Raw genomic sequence first — 5,678 nt, forward strand, 5'->3', positions numbered from 1 at the left:
GCAATGTCTGTTGTGCTTTTTTGCCCTTAACTTTGTCATTTGTCAACTGCAAAATAGAAGCTCACAAACGTGGGAAATTGAAGTAGACTTCTGTTGGGGCGGCTACGTCATTTACATTTCCCTCTTGCCTGCGTGGTTGCGTCTGTGCTTCAGCCCTGCTGTGCTGCCACAGCTGATTGATGGGGGAAGACCTAACGCTGAGCTGAGCCAAACAGATTTTCCCGTGGGAATTTGAAACTTGAGAGACAGAGGGGCTGAGACATCGGAGTTGGATGACTTTTATGGTAGCACCGCAAGGAGAAGTTTATCAGAGGTGTCCCATTTCCTGAGTTTTGGTTCTTTCATAGTTTATTTGCATCTGTGAACTATCCCAGGATCCATCTATTCTAATATATTTTTATTTCTTTAAGCTAAGTAAGATCACTGACTTTTTTTTGCTTGCAAACAAAAGAGCTTTAACTAATGTCCAGATTGGTTCCAAAGAATGGGTTGTAGGCAAAAGACCTTCAGGGAAATAAGGAATCTTTGAACTGGTTACATTGGGTAGGATGAAAAGGCAGTGCCACCTCCCCTCTGTATTCTGGATGGAAAGCTAGCAGCTGCAGTAATCAGCTTATCAAGCTCTTGTCCTTAGTCGCCAGGATCCACGAGGCCCCTGAGGATAAGGTCCTTGGATACTGGTTAGCAGCCACCATAGAACAATTTAGTGATGGAAAAAGAATGCAAGGATTTTGGAGTCAGATGGTTGCTTTCAAGGGCGCTGAATAACTTAAGGGAGAGAGTGAACCTTAATCCCGAAATCTCGACTCAAGGCATTGTGAAACCCAGGGCAGTGTATGACCTGGCTAACTACTCAGGTTTCTTATGTGAAAATTAAGGGATAGAATGGGGAGCTAACTGTTGGTATAGGGATATCTGGAAGGAATTAGAATGTCTTTTGGCTGCACATTAGTCACTTGGGGGCGTTTTTGTTTTTGTTTTTTTTTTTTGTTTTTTTTTTTTGCGATACACGGGCCTCTCACTGTTGTGGCCTCTCCCGTTGCGGAGCACAGGCTCCGGACGCACAGGCTCAGCGGCCATGGCTCACGGGCCCAGCCGCTCCGCGGCATGTGGGATCTTCCCGGACCAGGGCACAAACACGTGTTCCCTGCATTGGCAGGCGGACTCTCAACCACTGCGCCACCAGGGAAGCCCCCTGGGGGCGTTTTTTAAGCTCTAGTGGCCCAAGATATTAAACCAGCATCTCTGAGGGTGGGATCTAGGCATCGATATTTGTTAAAGCCTCCCCTTCTACCTTCCCCACCCCTCAATAATTCCATTGCAGCCAAGGTTCTGAAACCACTGAGCGAAAGAAAAAAACACACCAAACTAGTTCTGAAGAAAAAGAGTTCTGAAACTTAATCATAAGAAATTAAAGTTTTCCCACAGCCTCACTGCTGAGTATCCCTTACTTAGGGTTGAATTCAGGTTGAATTTGGTGCCCTCAGGAGATAACTATGTTCAATGTGTCATTCTGGGGAGCTGTCTGCAATTTGCTGATTGACCGGTATAGTGCAGCACCACACACTAAAAGCTGGCCTGTGCTAGACTGAGATTTCGTATGCTCTGTCTACCACTTCACTGACTTTTCTGTCAGGGCCTAAAACGTTGCTTTCTAATGCTATTAGGAATAGATTGGCAAGGGAAACTTGTGAGCAGTTAGAAATTCTGTCCTGGCTGCAGTTCCTTCTGGGTCGGGTATGCTGGAGGTTCACCTATTAGAAAAAAAAAAATGGGTGTGGTTCTCATGGGGAGGGAGAAGGTGGACAGAGGTGGTAATTAGGAAATGGTCTGATCTGCAACAATCTCTGACTGTGGTAAAGTTATTGTAGGGCCTCTAGGAATGAAAGCAACAGGCAGCTACCTTAGTTCTTAATCCAATTTTTTTTTTAAAGCCAACTTTGCAGGTCTGGGTTATAGTCACTTGAATCGAGCTAGATCACAGCTTCTCTCTTAATTCTCACACCTGAGTTAATTCTCAGGGCTAGAACTCTTGACTTAAGGGCTGTGTGATATGAATAGATATGTGTACTTAGAAAAAAGAAATATCCAAAGTTTCAGTGGATGCTTGTTCCAAATTAGCACCAACTTTGGGGGGATTGAGAGCACCATGGCCCACCGATCAAAATACAGGCTATGGGCAGCAGATTGGACCCCATTTCACCATAAGCCCATGGGAACAACTGAACTCCTTCCCTTTCCCCCACCCCTTGTTTTATTTCTTCGGTTCCTAAGTGTAGGTGGTTGGACACCCTTTGCAGAATCTCAACGTTGGCTCCTTGCCCTGAGGAGAGTAAGTGTTCTTCTGGTAGGAGGCCAAGGGGAAGCCACTGGAGCATTCCTTCCTTACCAAAATAATAAGTGAAAAAGCAGTGTATCTTTGGGGTTATTACAGAGTTAAATACAACCATCAAAGGGTAGAAAGATACAAATGTGGTCATTCCTGTCATCCCCAAATACACAGTGTTCTTCCATTTGACCAGTGAGAAAGATTGATAGGTCTTGGAGGATGACAGCAGCCTATAAGATAAGACTTAATCTTGAGATGATCTGAATTGTAGATGCTATTCAATGTTCTCTTTCTTAGAGCAACTTGATACAGTATCTGGCATTTGATATGTTAACTATTGGTCTAACCGCTGCATTTCTACCCATCTTGGTTTGTAGAGTCCATCAGCAGTTGTTTGCTTTTACCTGGCAGGGACAGAAATAGCTTGACAAATCTGTCCAATGGATGTCAATTCTAGCCATTTGCTACACGAGGACATTTAATGCCTCACCAAACCATAGGATGTCACATTAGTCCACTATGTTGATGCAGAGCAGGAAATATCAGATACCCAAATGCCTTGGTAAGACACAAATATGCCAAGTATAGAATCTGAATCTCATAGAAATATAGGGACTTGATTCCCTAGTGAATTTCTCAGGGATTCAGTGGTCTAGCACATGTTGAGATAGCCCCTTCAGTGTTAAGGACAAATTGCTATACCTTGCCTGTTCTACAAGTAAGAAAGGCACGGTACCCGAGGTGCCCTGGATTTTAGAGACAGCAAATAGCATACAGGTGTTCTGCACCTATTTTTTTACCAGGTGACCTAAAAAGTTGGCAGTGCAAAACCAGTCTCTTTAGGTGGCCCAGGCTGTAGTCCAAGAAGCTCTGCTCCTCAGCCCTCTCAAAGTGTCTGGAAGATTGGAATACTATACTGAAGTCAGAAACAAGTCTCTCCAGGAGAATCACAATGGAAGCCCACAGGATTTTGGAACAAGGCCATACCCCCTTCAGGAAGATTACCATTTTCCTTTTGCAAAACAGCTCCCATTTGCTGCTGGTATGTTGGAGACCCTGAGACATAAGCTGCTATCTAATCCACCTACTCATAAAGTTGCCATTTCCAGTAGCACTCAGTTAGATGGGACCAGAGCAGGTCATGAAGGCGCTTTAACTTTGTGTAAGCAGATTTCTCCCCACTCTGTGCCTTTAACTACCCTATTCCCTCTCTGCCCCTAGCAGTCTGTCCCTTTGCCCTTGTGGAGAGTTGTTGGCCAATTAATTGAGAAGGGAAAAAGTCAAGCCTGGCTTATAGATGTTGTTGAACAATATGAACTACCAGCTGGAAGTGTACTATTGTATACCGCAGCCCCTATTCGCGGTTGTCTTGAAGAGCAAATCTCATCAGGCAGGATTTCAAGCAATGCATTCAGGCAGGATTTCAAAATGCTTTTCAAGCAATTTTCAAGTTTTTCAAGCAAAGCATTCAGGCAGGATTTCAATCATGTACTTTGGCTTGAAGAAAGCATGACCTGAGTCAGGCTCTAAAACAATCACTGGCTATGTGGTCAGAGGCTTAAAAAAAAAACATTGAAAATTGGTGTGAAAGTTTTGGGAAGGGCTTTGCCAATGAACCTTGAGGATGGAACCTAGAACTTAAGAAGATTTAGAACAAAGCATCCAAGTACTTCCAGGGCTCACCTCCTGAGCACAAATCCTTGTCTTAGTGTCAGCCTCTGGGGGAACCCAACGTAAAACACGTGTAAGTCCAGCAGCCTCTTGGTGACAAGTTCATTTCATTGGACTTCTTCCATTTTGGAGAGAGCTATGATCTGTTTCCATGGAAATAGGCAGTTATTCTCAGCGTGGATCCTATCATACCTTGGCCAACACTTAACATTCATGGGCTTAGAATGCCTTCTGCTTTGTCATACACAGAAGAGTCCCTCCCCCTGGTCAAGAAACGCAGAAAACTTCACAGAAAAGAAGCAATGAACCAATGTCTGTGGGAGCCCCTGCTTGTGTTCCTGACGTGCCCCTATTTCTCAGACATCATCTTTCTTGTTTTCTCCCTCTATCACACACCACATGTCAGTCACACTAGCCTTCTTTCTTTTCTTTAAAGAACCAGATTCATTCTTGTGTTGGGGCCTTTGCACTTACTCTTCCTTCTGCCTGGAATAGTAACACCTTTGTGTTACTTCCTCTTTTGTATCACTGATGTCTCACTTTACCAATATCACCTCCACAGCAAGATGTTCTGTGTCCATGTAATCTAAAGTAGCTCCCTTGAAACTTCCTATTATTTAAAAATTCTATTTATATAAATTTGCTTATTTTATTTTCTTCATAGTATTTATCGTTCCTTTTTGAGAAATGACATGAACAAACTTATTCCAGGAAGTAATCTGTGTATTCGGCATTTACTGAACACCTGCTATCACCTGAAGTAAAACAGTATTGATCAGATTTAATATTGTTGCTAGAGGTGAGATGACTGAAGTCAAACAGCAGCAGCCCTGAATAGCAAATTCTAAAATTTTAGGAAGTAAAAGCACTTGGGAATAACATTAAAGCATGCAAATAATTATAAATAGAGAACTGAAAATGTTTCATTGAGCGATTTTTTTTTTTTTTTTTGCGGTACGCGGGCCTCTCACTGTTGCGGCCCCTCCCGTTGTGGAGCACAGGCTCCGGACGTGCAGGCCCAGCGGCCATGGCTCACAGGCCCAGCGGGATCTTCCCGGACTGGGGCATGAACCCGTGTCCCCTGCATCGGCAGGTGGACTCTCAACCACTGCGCCAGCAGGGAAGCCCCATTGAGCGATTTTTATAGGAGAAAGAAAAAAGTACAGTAATTGCCATGATGTCGTGCTGTGTTTCCAAAAAGGCTGGTGATTATATCAAGGGTTTGTAATCACTTGTGTGATCGGTTTGCAAAGACCTCTAGGCCTGCATCCCTGTTTTAAATCATGCTTCCACAGAAAAAAACCTGTTTATAACATTCTTCTCAAATATGAGTTAATTTAGCCACTGGTACCAAGGTCCACAAGTATGAAATGCAGTTGCGTCATTAGCGCACCGTAATCAAGCCACATTTGTTAGCACTGGCTCCAGGAAAGTAATGTCTGTCTAAGACTTAGGGAAATAATGGAATTACAGAAGTGAACATGTAGTGGTAGATTGTCTAACAAATTCTTTGGGCCAGTACTGGCCTTAGAAAAGTGGTTTCCCAGGTTGATGTCTGGTGTTGATCTAGCCCTCCTGTCCCAGGGCAAAGGGGAGACACAATCGCTACTGTGTTGCGCATTTCACCTACGTGAGTACAGTATGAATGGTGTCCCCTGGAGTTGTGCCACACGTCAGT

Source organism: Tursiops truncatus, chromosome 11 (genome assembly GCF_011762595.2).
Source record: "Tursiops truncatus isolate mTurTru1 chromosome 11, mTurTru1.mat.Y, whole genome shotgun sequence".
Taxonomy (NCBI): Eukaryota; Metazoa; Chordata; class Mammalia; order Artiodactyla; family Delphinidae; genus Tursiops; species Tursiops truncatus.